The 16,006-nt window shown below is 39.2% G+C and overlaps 1 protein-coding gene and 1 long non-coding RNA gene across 4 annotated transcripts in view; one reads left to right on the forward strand and one right to left on the reverse strand.

Moving 5' to 3' along the window:
- The window catches only part of SLC16A7 (solute carrier family 16 member 7), an 82,607-nt gene extending 80,529 nt beyond the window's left edge, over nt 1-2,078 (reverse strand). The window contains exon 1 of the mRNA XM_067314258.1: nt 1,855-2,078. The gene's annotated coding sequence lies outside the window, so the exon portion shown is untranslated. The remainder of the gene's footprint in view (nt 1-1,854) is intronic.
- Nucleotides 1,582-10,797, forward strand: LOC136994869 (uncharacterized). Of its 3 annotated transcripts, XR_010886697.1 has the most exons (4): nt 1,582-1,840; nt 3,150-3,328; nt 6,296-6,411; nt 10,351-10,797. It is a non-coding gene; the product is annotated as an uncharacterized lncRNA (long non-coding RNA). The 3 variants fall into 3 exon arrangements; XR_010886698.1 differs by lacking the exon at nt 6,296-6,411; XR_010886696.1 differs by lacking the exon at nt 6,296-6,411 and having other exon boundaries at nt 3,150-3,247.
- Nucleotides 10,798-16,006: the final 5,209 nt, after the last annotated feature.

The following is a 16,006-nucleotide window of genomic DNA, read 5'->3' on the forward strand; positions in this document are numbered from 1 at the left end:
ATTTTGCTCTGAAGCCTCTTATTTTGTAAACACTATGTTCTAAATTAAGCTAGCAGTGCCTTTACAGATAAGTGAAGTTACACATCAGTAATAAATTACACAAATAACAGAAATATCTGAAATATAATTTCTTTTCTCAATTTACACACTTTGTGAAAAAAGTAGGTATTCAGCACTCATTCTCAAGTATAATATTCAACTTTATCAGACGATAACGGGAGGAGAGGGGAGAGACCTGTCTTTAAAAATGAGAAGGGAATCACTTATGTATTATTCCCAAATTTCCAAAATTCCAAATACTTACACATAAAAGTATTTTCCATATTTATTGAACTGCTTGTCAGTTTTCTGCTTCCTTTAACTATGACTCTTCACCCCCGTCTTTAAAAGTAACTTTGGTATCATGATTCACCTAGACATAGTCAAGGCAATATTTTGCTGGCTTGACAGGTGCGCTGTTAAGTCTATGGCCCCATTCCTGCAGTGAAAGCTGCAAGCACCTATTTCATTACTATTTGATAAGTAACTTGAGAGCCACAGATGGATGTCACTATGGAAACATGAGTGATTATTATAGAGACCAATGAAACAGGAATGGAATCCTCCATGAAGCACCAGCCTCCTTCAGTTTCTTTTTTCCCAAATCCATTTTCAATAATAATTGCAGTAAGATTTCTTCTTCACTGAAAGCTCAGGCTGGCATCTGAAAAACCTGCTATCTCTAAACGTTACTCTTGTTTTGTTTTGTTTTCCTGTCCATCTTTGATTTGAAAAGTTGTGGAGAACCTGTGTCGGTTCTGTGTGCCTGCAGGACTGCGAGATAACATGTCCTCCCAGAAGCACCGGGGAGAGTCTGGTCTCCCAGGTGGTAATAAGGGCAACCTCTTGGCCTCTTCTAAGATTGTTTCCCTGCTCCAGTATCTTGTAGAGGTCACTTCAGCAACCAGAGTCCCAAGGCACAGAGACATCTCCTTGGACGTGCAGAACCCCTTTTCTACCTGGGGACCAGCCTGTGTTTGCCCCTTGCCATGGAGGCTTAGACAGGGCCCGTTTCCTTCAAGGACCTTGAGTCCACTGCATGCTAGCAGAGATCAAGTAAAAATAGCAATAGAGAAGAAGTATCTTCTCCTCTGTGGTACCAGGTACACCAGGAGGTCAGCAAACAATGACTAGCTAAGGCCAGCAGTGTTTGGGAATAATAACGTCAGCGCTGGGGGACTCAGAGCAGCTCGGCCCACAGTAACACGGGCTACAGCTGGCGCGGGAGCAGAGGGTCCCGTCCAGACCCTCCTTCCCCAAGGTCACATCATGTGACATCAGCGCATCCTTCAGGCCCGTTTCTGGGGCGGCGAGCACGGTTTTTGCGCACCGGCGCAGGCGCGGGCGCTGCCGCCGCAGCCGGGGCCCGCGGCAGCCGCCCCCGCGGGGCTGCGCGCAGCCGGCGGCGGGGGCGGGATGCCGCGGCGGCCGCCGCCTCCCCCGACGCCTCCCACGCTCTCAGGGGCGGCGGCGGCCGGGCCGGGGTCTCTGCTCCTCGCCCCGCAATGGCTGGGCGCTGGTTCTGTACCGGGGGGGGGGGGGGGGAGCGCACGGGGGGAGAGGCGGCTGCACCCCACGCACCCTCCATCCATCCACCCGTGCGTGGGCAGCGGCTCCTCCTTGTGCGTGTGTGTGTGTGACTGACGCTGCGGCGCACACGAGCCGGGCTGCCGGCCCCCGCCACGCAGCCACGGGGGCTCCTGGCACGCCCCGGCGGCAGCAACCCCTCCTCCGCCCCGAGCCCTCCCCGGCAGGGGCAACACGGCGGCCTCGCTTCTCCTCCTCCCTCCTGTGCTGGCGGGTAGGTTACTTTACCTGGTCTCTAGCTCGGGCTGGATCTAATGCCGCGGCCGCCGCCGGCTCCTCTCACTGCCACGGGGGGGTGAGTGGGCTTACTAATTTATTTATTTCCCATGAGGTGTCCTCGGCGGCAGAGAGAGTGCGGGCCGGGCGGGAGGCCCGGCTGCTGCTGCGGGGCCGACGGGGCGCCGCTGTCCCGGGGGTGCTGCCGGGGAGCGGCGGAGGCGCTTCGGCACCGGCGCGGCGGGGCGGGGGCTGCGGCGGAGACGCCTCCCGGGCTGCCCAACCCGGCTCCGCCGGGCCGGCAGGGGCGCGGCGCCCGACCCGGCCCGGCCCGGCCCGGCCCAGCCCGGCGGGGAGGACGGAGCCGGCGAGGGAGGCGGGCCCGGGGCCGCGCCCCCGCCCTCCCCGCCGGGCACGGGGGTGCTGCCGGGCCCGGGCCCGGGGCCGCGCGCGGTCCCGTCGGAAGGGGAGGGCGCGGCGGGTCTCGCCGCGTGTCGCGCGTTTCGGGCACCTCGGGCAAGTACATGTCGTGTTCGCTCCCCTCCCCTGGCCCCGCTCCGCTGCGAGATCGAGTGTGCCAAATATTTCGCACCGCAAGACCATTTTCACTCACTTGCTTTTGCGAAGAGGCCACGGAAAGGTGCGTAGGTTTGCTCATGTTAGGGAAGAAAAAAAACACTGACACACACGGATCTTTTTCTTCAAAACGCAGGAACGCCGTTTTCTGAAGCAGGAAATGAAATGTACCGGGTCACAAATGAGTTCTTGATTAACACCTGACAAAACTTGGCTGCCCCCCCCCCCCCCAAAAAAAAGAAAGTCCCATAATTTGTTCCAAGAACTATTGTATACGTGCCCTGAACAAGCTTGTGAGAACGGCTGCTGAATTCTCAAAAAAAAAAAAATCTGCCCTTAGGCTGAAATTGTGTGGGGAAAAAGAACATAACCATATAATTATGTAATTAAAGCTTTTATCATAATGCCTGTAGTCATGGGTAAAGGTTGCACATATATGAGCAACATTTAATGTAGTGTGAGGAAACTGGACCAATTACAGTTGTTGAAATTATGTTGCAAAATATGTACAAAAGTAAATGTAGTTATTGTGTGAATGTTTTTGTCCTAACTTTATTGCACTCACTTCATTTAGTATGAATAGGATCTTTACAGACATTTCAGGAACTAAAACTGCTTTGTGTAGATGTGAGGAGATAGATCGTGTGTTATAGTTGGGAATATTCTAGGTTGCTGAGCTGTTAATGAAAGGGGGAAGGACTTCATATGCCTGTCTGTTTATTTTCCGTTAGCAACATTTGAATTCCTTGGCTAGCACCAGCCAGAACGGACAGAGAAGATTGAAAAGTGATCTGGCAAGGAGCATGACGCCCCACAGAAAGGCTGCAGCGTGAGTGGCAATACCTATGAGACATCAAAGAATCTATTCACAGAGGACTGTCATCTTGAAGCGCAAATTAATAGAAATCAGGTTTCTTTGGTTCCATTGCTTATGAAACTACTTGTTCTTATGTGAGAAATGTTAGGAATTATTTTGTCTTTTAGACTAACATTGTTAAAGCAGAAGATACAGACGCAGAAATCTCAGTAATGTAACACTGTATTGTTCCTTCTTTCTCTAACCTCCATTTCACTCTGCTTATTGTTATAATGTGCTATTGTGTATCGTCTTCTTCCACTGCAAGTTCTTCAGATTCAGAAGGAGACAGTACTTTGTCACGTGTTTCTAGAGCAGCTGGTTCACTAGAGCCTCGAAACAGATCCTGACACTGGACTACATAAGCAGCAGTAAACAGTTCACTAGCAGACACAGCAAACTAGCTTTTATTCCTGAAACAGACTGAACAATTTGGAATAATTATTGTGACGTCATGTAAGCTTAATCATACTTGAGTTACTTACCTGAATCCAGGGACATTTTTAGAAGCAAACATGCATGCCAGCTGCCAGGGCAACTCATGGCAATCCCAATTTCATTAATTTAGGCAGCAGTGCAGTGCAAGTATTCCATTGTGCAAGTGGTGCAGGGAGCCTCTGTCCAGAATCCCCACAGTTGCAGTATCAGCTCTGGCAGGAGGTCACATTGCAGTTTTCGAAAGACCAACAAGCACACAAGAGAGACCAGCTAAACCAAGCAGAGCGAAGAAGAAATATTAAGCAGGGACTGTTGGGAGTACAAGTGAAGATTTAGGCAAAGATGCCCATGGTCAAACTCATTGTCACCTCCAGGCAGGTCCTACTGATGGGGTTATGGCTGTGTAAATTCTAATAGAATCTGATGCAAGATCTTTCTTAGAGAAGCTGCTTATGCTGAAAACAAAGTTGTTTACTTGTCATTACAGCTGTATTAAGCTGTCTTCCATAGAAAACTATTCACTTTGTATGCTCTCAGGAAAATCTTAGGCAGTATAGAACCTCAGACAGTTCCTGTAAAATGCAAAACATGGGTACATTGTCTTTCACAGTGAATTAACAGAGTCGGTATACTGTTTTGTAGAATGTCAAGAAAGTGATTTTTCAAAGAGAGTTGAAATAATAAATACAGGAAGATATATGTTAATCATTTTTCATTATATAGTATTATTTCCTCCACTGATGTGCCCTAAATAGAATAAATACATAGTTGTATAAATATATAGATTTTCTTTTTTATAAATATACATTATAGATAGTAAGTTTTATATAGTAATATGATAAATATTATATATACTATATACAGTAGTACAATACTGATGTATTCTGTGTGTGTATATTTGTATTTATATTATTACCAGATACATTAATGTGTCTGTATAGAAATAGTAGATTATATTAATATATGTTAAACATTATATAGACATATACATACTCTCTATATACATATATGCCCCATACAGCTTCTTTCTACATCTTCTTTCAGAACAATCTCTCTAGGAAATGTCCATGCATCTTAATGGGCTTCATGTTGCTGTGTGCTTCATCACATTTTGTGTTTTCTAGTCAGAGACAGAAACTGAACATAAGCTAGCTGCAATTATAATGGTATGTGATTCTGGCCTACAGTGTGCACAAGTTTGGATGCAGTTTCGTGTCTATGCCTTGCTTCAACTTACAAAAGATATCATGAACCTTCAGACTAGAAGTTGATGGATAATTTTATTCTTTATGCAGACCTCTTTCTACTTTTGCTGTGGCATTAGGGTTTTAAAGTGAATACACTCCTTTGCAAGTACTGCATAATGACAACTCTGAAGTGATTTAGTTCCCTGATGCAGATTAAAAAAAAAAAAAAAAAAAGTCACTGGTCTACATCCTTCCAGTCTCTCTGAACACCTTGAATGTGGGGACTCCATTATTCAAAGTATAAATATTCATAGCCACACTACTCAAGAGTAGGAATTAAAAATGTATCAGTAATAGTGATGAATAATTTATGTATGAATTTCAAGAGGCAAAAGTTCAGAGCTGTGTATACAAGCATGTATGAACGTATGTCACATGTTGGGGGGCGGGGTCACTGTATTTTTCAGAGATCAAATTGTAAAGAAGAAATTTGATACCTAATTAGTGTATGTGTGAAAACAAGTCACACATCTGGTTATTCATTTCACGTTCATTCTCTAGTGTGATTAGACCCTTGGGAGGTTGCATGTGTCCTCCTGTTTGGGTTGATAACAGCTTGAGGTCATTCGAATGATACTAATGGAAAAGGTTCGTAAGTATCATTTTTCACTAGAGAAAAAGAAAATGCCGTAAATGTTGAATGTCCAGTGGTATTTTCTTTGAGTCTATGTGTTAATTGCTTGGGTAAGTCTTCTACTGGATTAGTCCATTTCCACCACTTACCGCTCGTCATGCAGCTTCATTTGAACACAAAATTTTAAAGGTCCTTGTCTAAGCTAATGTTCACATTTTTCTCTGCTAAGTCACATGTTATGTCTTCTAATGTCTGGATCTAAATGGGCTGCATTTATGATTGCATGTCATTCTGGCCTCCATTGTACATAAGATTATATTCTGATTTTTTTTTCTTTAATGATTTCTGTTCCTTTAAAATGTAACTCAGACTTCTCTCATGTACATATGCAAGGTGGTGTGGGTGTTCCTCATCTCTAGCAAATATACAGGATACTGTCATTAACATTATATTGGTAAATAACCTAAGCCACTTTCTGTAAGCTTTGTATCAACAACTAATCATTGTCAGTGTGTGTCTCACTCCACCTTCATTCATGCACACAGATAATTCTGTTTCTAACAAAAAACTTTAATCCTAGTTCTGCTAGCACAACAGATACGTATACTTCAATTTTTGTGATAAAATTCATATAAATATTACTAGACTGCAGAATTCTAATGATAAAAAATAGCTTAAGGATGTTTTTCTATTGAGCTCAGTTTTCTCTATAAGCAACAACCAAGCCTATTCCAGACCCAGTAAAATTATTTTATTTTACAGCTCCTGGGGACACAGAGCACAGCACATTGTAATTACAGCAATAGACTCAACTGCGAAAGATCTCTATCAGGCATCACAGAGAATTTGAAGCAGCTGGCAGTTATCAGCTGAAGCAGGTAGTCAGTAGAGGTGTAGAAGATAAATAGATAATAGAAAAGCAATCTGAAAACCTGGGAAAGATTATAAACCTCTCTTCTAGAAGGGAGGTAACAACTCAGGTAGGTCACTGATCAACTCAACTCCCAGACCAGTTGTGCGTCTAATACTACTGAAAATACAACAGTTTTACTCTTCATGCCTGTCAGCTCTGAAGTAGTATTCAGGCTGTGGGAAATGCAGTTTGATGTATTCAGTTATAGAAATCACTATCACAGTAAAGTGAAGAAGAATCATACTACTGAAAGACAGACAACCAAAATCTCAGGGACAGCTTGACCCTCTGTTAAATTACAGTTGCCAGAATAAAAAATGGCTTACACCCCCTTCTTATTCTACATGCTACTGTATGTATACTGTCCATGAAGCCATTAAATAATATTCTTGACATATTTATCATGGTCCTCACTGGAGCATGTTTTTGTTTGTTGTTTTGTTTTGTTTTGTATAATTGCTAGTTGTCTTAAAACAGCTGAACCATTCCATTTTCCCTAGCATTAGCCACAGAAATGAGAAAGACGCATGTCTATGAATAGGAGAAGAATGTGGTGATTTTAGTAGCTGTATATTAAAACAGTCCTACAAAATATCTTTCTATTCAAGTCATTCTTATATTTCCCAAATTCCTACCTATGAAGAGTGTGGAATCTTGCACAAGCTTGTTAGGAAACTGATAATGTTTGATAACTCTTCTTGCCCAGCTTTGAGATGTTGTAGGACTATTGGTAGTAGAGAGATAGTGTCAGGAGATTTTTTGTGAGAGTAAGCACAGAAAAGAAGTCTGTAAATGGCACCTAGAAGTGCTAGAATTACTCCACTGACATCTGGTTTTATTATGTTAACCCAATCAGATGGACCCCACAAAGTAGCTGAAGTCAGTGAAATGTGAATTCTTGATAGCAGAATTCCATGGAGGTGAACAACAGCAATAAAAAAGACTTCTGCTCAATTTGCTTTGAAAGGTGCTTTAAAAAAAAATCTGTCTGTACCACAGGAGTTAAAAATCACTCTGCACGTTTATACTGAAAGAGTATAACCCCAAGATACACCCATCAAATATTTTTAGAATATTAGCTGTCACTATTAAAGAAAACTTAACCAACAAAGTTACGCATTATGTGCACAAAACCCACTGACAGCATTTAGGGGTGTCCATGTTACTGTTTATGTAAGTAATGTGTGTCCTTTGAACAGACCTCTCTAATTCTTAAGAGTATGAAGTGAATAAAAAAATAACTGATGTATGTGTTTTTATTTTTATTATGTACTGTTACAATATGTACTTTAGTATGCTACTGAATAATAATTAAGTGCCCCTGTACATTCCAGCTCCAAATAGCGATTGCTTGGGGTATTTTTCCTTTCATATTTCATTGTATGACCACTTAAGTACTAAAAATCCAAATTTTCAAAGCTGACCTAGATTAGAAGTCTAAAATGATTGTATCATCTTATTTTGATGCCTAATTGGTCTTTCAGTTGTACCAGTACAATTCTAGTGATAGACTCTGCCCAGTCTAGATCCATTTTTTTATAACAATCTCTCAGTTCGGATGTTATGGAACTGTAAGTTTCTACCCTGCTGTTATAAGATACACCTAACTTCATTAGGTTAAAGAGCATTTTAGGTAGCAGGAGAATTTTCTTTCTAACTTAAGCATTTTTATTTGTTTTTAAGGGGAAAAAAAACAGTAAAAGAAGATGACAGAGAAATAACCAAAATATAGACACCTTATTAGATAAAATTTTAGAGTGTGTCTGAATATTTACTGTGTTAGATTGCAGTATATCAGTAATTATCAGTTGACAAGAAGTTGACAAATTGTTGTCCTAAACAGTACAAAAAGTACATAGAGAGTATATGGAGCCAGAAGTAAGAAGGCATCACTCCCAGGCAATCATCCTTACCATTTGGATAGAAACAGGTCTTGTCTACTTTTTTCTCTCTCACGAATCCTTTGAATGTTTCATTCTTTTTCTACACTGTGATCCAGATTCAACAGAAATCTGGGAAAAATGGAGAATAAATACTTCAGCTCAGGCTCAGGCTATCTAACTGTCTGAGGTTTAGGCACTTCCTTAGAAGGTATAAACAGAGGGATGCCTAAGAATCTCTTGCTGGTCAAGTTCCCTAATCTGTGCATGAAAGAAGGCATCTTTCGTCATCTAATTGTGCTCAAAAGTGAATTCTTTGTTCTGAATCTCAAAGAGATGAAGGTGTCTGTTCTACATACATAGGTGAGTTAGATAACTGTTCAAACAAACACATGATTTAGCATTCCCAAAGACACTTCCTGTACAGCCAGGGGAAAGAGAAAGGCTTCCTACTTAAGCTTTCTGAATTTCCTCTTGGAGGCACTTAACTCACTGGCTGGATGAGAGCTGGGATGCTCAAGATAACAATTCTGAATCATCCTGTCAGACAGATGTTACAACACTGGCAGTGGCAACAGTCTGAACATGACCTAAAGTTTAAAAAGACTGCTTTGCAGAAGCCTTAAACTTAAATAAGCATACTCTGCTTTGATGGGATCACACTCTTCACTCAAGTTAACATGAAAAGCCAGCTCCTGAGTTGAATGTAACTTGGTTTACTGAATATCTTGAATATCTGACATGTACAATTGTTCTTCAATACTTTCATTTGTTATTCATTGTGTTGAAAACACTAGACTGTATAATCAAAATCATTCAGGAAGAACTTTTACTTCTTGCCTCTGTGTCTTGTTAAAGCTGTAGTTTTCTTTACAACTGTCCTTTGGGATAGACACTTTTTTTCCTCAGTATAATCCTCAGTATATCGTGTATTTGCTTTCTTGACTGATTAGGTCAAAAATATAGTCTTGCAATTTTAAGGAATTATAAAAGAGATTTCAGATGTAGTAATATAGATAAATAAATAATAAATAAAAAATCAGTGTGTGTGTGTTGGCGGGGAAGAGGGGGCTACATGCATTCTCCTGACCAGCAAATCAGCACTGGGAGAATTCTGAAGAAAGCACAAGATATTTATTTCTGTGGTTCTGCAGGAAGGTATTAGCAGTAGAATTTCACTCTCCTTTGGAGAAGGCCTCAGACTGCTAATCCAAACCTTGTTTCTCCTAAGACCTACATGGCATGGCAGAGCTGTGTGTTTGCAGGTGTTCTTATATGTGCTCTTATTTCTTTTTGGTGACTCTCTTATTCTCTAAAAACTAAGCTCTGCTGAAGATTCCTCTGATCTCCTGGGAACCCATTTCTGCTTTGGTTATTCCACTCTTTATAGCATCCTAGAAAAGGTTTCAGTCCTTGGCCTTTACTTAGTTTTAGTAAATTGTTTTCTGAGTGTTCTGTTCTTTTTACTGCCTCTAGGTACTGCTGGTCATTCCCTTGTAGAAATACAGTAGATCATCCTATATAGGAAGCAGAAATTTCCTTTTTCTATAGGTAATGAGACTTTGTACTGAGCCATTACATAAAATCTGAGGGACTGTACCACTGTCACAAAATTAATAATAAAAAATTCTTTTTTTCATGTTTCTATTTTACTATCAGTCTTTGTTTCACTGCCAGTAATGTTTTTTGGATACACAAGTATGATGTCTTGTATTGTAATATCCACATGCCATCAAATAACTTGAATTCTGCAGCAATTCATTGTGGTGTAGGATGGGATTCCAGTGGAGATTAAGACACCTTAGGCATCTACATATAGAAGTGCTCAAATGTAAGCCGTGCATGGAAATTCCCATTATGGACAACAGAGTCAGTACAATCAGTGGAACCTAGTCAGTGACCCATCAGTTGATGAGCTACTATGCATATATTTCAGAATGAGCTAGGTTGTTCTGTAGGTGCCATCTGAACACTGAAAAAACATGACATTTGTAAAATGTACTATCATCTTCTGTGTTTTGCAGTTCTCTAAAGGATGCAGCTCCTAGAAACTGGAAGAATTTTCCCCTGTAATCATGAAGTTTCTGACAAAAATAATAAAAAAATCTATCTTGAATATTTCCCAAAATTAAACTGGCATGTCATGAAGTTATCAAATCTCTTGTCATTTTCTGTGTTTTGTGCAAATCACACACTTGTATACTCTAAACTAGATACACATATCTGGCCAAGTAAATGCAATCTCTAGGTAATCTTGTGCATGAGTTTATCCTGAAAATGTGTATCAGTGTAATGATGTCAGTTCTTGAATTTCTTGGGCTTTTTTGATACATTTATGATATTAACAGAATTATTTGAGTTGGTAGCCTGTAACAATGGGAAACTGCATTTGTTGTTGCAGATGGTTCTTCTGAATTCTGTTTGAGGGTCTTACTGATCTGTCCCCTGTGAATAAAATACTTTCCTGTAAACATGGTGTTTATTTACTTTGGTAGTGATTGTGTGAATCAGAGGAAGGGAAAGCATTTCTCCCTTAGTCTAAAGGCACTTTCTGTAGCACCTCCAGTCTGTTTCATTTTAGAGTGCAGGGTTGATCTGAAGGATCAACAGCTAATATAGCAGAGAGCGGGTTTGGATGCAACCATCAAACAAAAATGGAATGCAATAACAAAGAGCACAATCCAACTTATGGTAGGACTAAGGTTACATAGGGTGGCTACTGACCCAGCACAGCTACAGAAACAGAGCCTAGACAGCTGCAGAGCAGTGGCAGCCAGCCAGTGTTGTTAAACAGATGAAGATGAGCCCAAAAGAGGAGGACTTAAATCTCAGACATAAGCTGCTCTAATACAGAAAAAACAAGCTATATAAGAACCTTAAATACCATGGCAAGAGTTACAGCAGTTCGTTGAAACAAAGTTCTTGAAGTTTCTAGAGTAACTTTTAATATAGAAATTCTCATAACCAAAGTATTTAAAGAAATACTAGCTTTTGAGACATATTTATTTTTAAAAATTCCATATACTAGCTACAGAATAAGCAGTCTTTGTCATCCAATATGTCATATACTGAGCTGTTAAAGAAAGACCACGTCTTCATAGGCACATTTCAGTTTATGCAAAGATAATTCAAGCTATCCCAAGCGGGGAACTGAGATATGTGAGCCCAGGTGTATCGTTTTTGTATCCAAACTAGCCCACTCTTCATAATGGTACGCTGTATTTTGTGTAAGTTAATCGTCCTTTGAACAAACAAAAACTATTTATGAAAGCCCTGTTTCTTTCTGAAAGTACATTTTCAGATATAATCTATAAACTGTGCACATCCACACTCGCTGAAAAGGTTACTTTTCCATCTTATTTGTAAAGCATTGTAATCCTTTACAACACAGTTGCAGACTCTACCACAGAGGCCTGGCAATTGGAAAACAGACAAATAAATAGCTCAAAAGGGAGGAGAAGAAATGTAGTACACAAAGATCTCTTCATAGAACCTATAGCTATCTATAGTTTTAAACCCTTTAGTTTTCTTTGTAGGACATGCTTAATTAGTTGGGATTAGCCATGGATCAGATCATGTCAGGATCAGTCTTCTAAATCTTTTGTATTTTCCCTTATGGAAATATGCCAAAGCACTATAGTATCAGGTATGATATTCCTATTAATATTTCCTATTAAACCCCAAAATCTTTCCTGATAAGGGCATCCACTCTCAAAGTACTTCTGTGGACAATACATTGACATTGATGAAAACCAGGGAGACTCAAACAAATTCCAACAAGCCTGGAAGAGCCTGTATGTTTCAGAACTGCTTTGACTCATTAGTGGAGTAATAAGATGCACAGAGAACTGGAACTCTGAAAGAATTCAGTGATTTAAGGGCAGACTATTACCCTGTAGTTCCCATTAGCCTGCACATTGGCCAGATAGATCTACAGATACTTCTGTCCTATACAAATAACTGAAACAATAGATATAGGTTTTACATAAAATCAGCATGACTATAAAAAGGATTGTAGGCACATTTTCCAATTACTGCAGTTAGAATGACCAAAGCTTTTGAGTACAGCTTTGTCAGGATTTTTGTTCTGCAAGAGCCTAACTATTCACAAATCTAAGGTAGCTGAACATCACAAAGTTAGGTTTTCTAATATGTTTTTTTTTCTCAGAAATAATTCATGAAAACATTTAACAACTTTCATGTAAAAATGTGTTTTGATATATCTGATAGAAAATATTTTATCTTGCCTGAGGGCAAAAAAATGGATAAGATGACCTGTCATCTATGATTGTAAGCCACTGTTCCTACTCTTTATTTTTTAAACATGGATCAGTTGCAATGACCGATAGAATGAGCTACAACAGTCCCTTCCAAAAGGCTTGTAGTGCTCTGTGTATGCAGGAAGCTCACAGGAAAGGTCAGCTAGGTTCCAAACACTATGCATTAAAGATTTCAACTGGAGGGTTAACAGTGACAGGCACACTTTGGATTTCAATTACTTTATGTGAGATTCATATGACCAAATGCAGCTTTTATAATGTAACAGCTAATTCTGAGCTAGTCATCTAGGCTGCCCTTCTTCTCTTTGGAAGGAAATAGGCACCTGAAGGGCAGAGTTAAACTTATTGAAAAGGTCTAAAATGGGTAAGATGAACTGTGTTCTGGAACTGAACAATTGTCTCCATTGACTATAAAGACAACCCAGGGGTGATAGTACGGATGTAAACATCTACAAGCTAAATATCTAAATTTAAGTGAAATGACTCCCATCCTAACATCTTCCCTGTCTGCATATTCCCATCCTTTCTCAGCGAAAATTGATCAGTGGACTCATAACAGATTTATCATACTGCTTTTTGCTGATTTTTGACAGCTCAATAGTTCATTACATCCACTCTATTCTGTCCTGTAGTACAATGACTTACCACAAGCATCCAATTTGGGCTGATAGTTCTGTTATATTATTAATTAAGCTGAAGAAAATGAAAACAGAAAGCCATTAAGTAACAGATGAGAACATAAGAATTTTCAGACTACTGGTCTTTTCTGCTGTACTCTCCAATACTGAACAATGACAAGGACTGAGAAGACATTGATTTTATTGTCTTTCCTGTTTTTACTTTTGATGTTGTGAGAGAAATTTCATCCTGATGCTACCTGTCCATCAACATATGCCCCTAAACATAAAGACTTAAAACTTCTTAAGTTATTCACTTAAATGTGCAATAACTGCTGATTCTTACTTTCATCTGCTCTATATCAACGACTACTTGAAGAGCATGCTTTGAGTAGATCCTCTACTGCGGATGTAATGGCCAACAGGAAGAAAAAGCAAAAACAAAATTTTGCTGCATTCACACAACGAATCTACCCACAGATGGCTTGAACTCCCATAAAGCTCTGCAGCATCAGGAGTGTTTTATGCATTGGCAAGCTTGAAGATATGGCTAATGAACCTAGGCTGGCAATGCAGCTACCATAGACCTGCACATAGCTGGCAGCTGATCTTTGATATTCATGGAAAAGATATTTTTCTCCTATATACAACATCTCTTTGCCAAGTATATTCATATTTGGCACAGGTAGAAATATTTGATGCTCAGCTATTTTCTGTTTTGATAGGAAACTTTTTTTTTCTCTCACATATTAAAACTATGTTCTCTGTTCCTTACAGCCTTCATCGAATACTTAGCTAACCAGACTTAGCTCAAAAATTGCTTTGCAGGGTACGCTAGCTTTAGCTACTTCTTACACACCAGTGAAATCTGTGTCTGTCTTATTGATTTCAAATGATCAGCCCTTAAAGTTCTTGGATGGAAAAAGAAAATTTTATTTAGAGTTTTTCAGTGTGAATAAAATTGTATTTCCTAAGTAAAAGTAATATGTATTTAAAAAGCCTAATTATCAGTCTTCTGGTAGTGATACTGATAATTTAGAATTATCAGATAAAATAAGGCATGATTTTCAGAGGGCCAAATTGAATATACATATAATAAACTCAATTTCCATTTATTTCTTTGTGGGAATTTTTAAAGGAAAAAAAAAGATGGAAAAGATATAGACACCTATAAGCACAGTGAGATTAATTTGTTGTTTATAAACCAAGACTCACGTTCTGTTTTATATACATGACTATATGATGAAATTTGCATCTTCGGAACTGTGTTTGTTCAGTTCTTTGGCATATCCTGAACAGAAGAGTTGAGGAAAGAGCTAAAGAGAAGAGAAGAAGCTTAAAAAGTTAGAAAAAGAGAGAGCTTAAAAAGTTAAAAAAAAAAAAAGTAAGTTCTAATGGGGAAAAAATCTTCCTATATTCGGGTAATATTTTGGGTAACTTATTGGTGTTTTTCTGAGGGTTTCATGTTGGTGGTATTATGGTAATGTTTTATTGTGAATGAAGTCAGAAGTGCTCACACTAGCAAATGAGTTCTTTTCCAACTCTTAATAATGAGCGGTCAATAAGTGATTCTAAAATTACTTGTGACAAATCTCAGCAATAATAGAGGAATATAGTTTTCAATTTACTTGTGTACTTCACCACATTTAAGTCAATGAAACTGATTATGTTTTAAGGCTGTGTAAAGAATTGATTTTTGATCTAGCTTCTGAATTAAATAGAAATAATTTTTATTTTGAGAAGCAACTGATTTTTTGTTTTTCTTTTTTTGTTTTACTTTAGGATCCAGACCAATTGGAAAAAAAAAAAAAAAAAAAAAGTCTGTCAATTAGTTTGAGATCAAAATACTGTGTAGCCTTCCATAAGCAATTTTCCTGGAACATAGGTAAGAAAAAGCAAAGAGAAGACAGACCAGATCCAGATAAAGCTGCTGGAGGAAGTCATGTCTGTCTCTCTTTTAGAGTGTTAGAAAGGCCACCTGTGTTGTGGAGCATGGGTTTAGTTTTCATTTTGCCTCAGAGGAATTAAGTCCTACTTCTCTAATCTTAACTGCCAAGCTGTAAATGGTTTTATAAAGAGAGGAACAATTCTAGCAAAAGTGACAGAAGCCTCATCTCTCTTCACTGCAACCTCAAAATATCGATAGCCTTGGGAGAAAGCATTAATTTAAAATGTCTCTCATAATTTCTTGGTCTGATCTAAGGGACATCAGTCAGAATTACAATAGGTTATATTTTCATCATAAAGCAGCATTAGTATCTACTTAATATAAAAATCTTCCTTACCTCTGTCCCACCTACACATGCACACAGAAAATTAAGAGACATTGTTTTTGAATAACCTCAAGGTTTAGAATTCTTTAGATGGAATTAGAGCCTGACTTAAGTTAAAGTGAGTAATAGGCACCAAGAGGTCATTCTAACCTATAAAGTATGTTATATAAACTTGCTTTTGAAAGAAAGAACAGAAAGAAGCACATGAATTATGTAAATTATATTTGTTTAAACTAAAGGAACTCTTGATTATGCAGTTTCAAAGTTTCTAGGGAAGTCATAAAAAGTGTCTTAGTGGCAACCTAAAATTTTGTTAACATGAGAGGAAGTGTGCATACACAGGACCACCAGAGTTTGTTGTTTTAGATCTTAGAAACAGGATTTGAAAGGACATCTTTGGCAATCAAGTTCAGTGTACTAATATAAATATCTTTGTTAATGTATGTTTTTTATACTGGTTCTTGACCAAGACCATTCACAATGGAAGTCAGACACTGAAATAATAATAGA

Source organism: Apteryx mantelli, chromosome 1, assembly GCF_036417845.1.
Source record: "Apteryx mantelli isolate bAptMan1 chromosome 1, bAptMan1.hap1, whole genome shotgun sequence".
NCBI lineage: Eukaryota > Metazoa > Chordata > Aves > Apterygiformes > Apterygidae > Apteryx > Apteryx mantelli.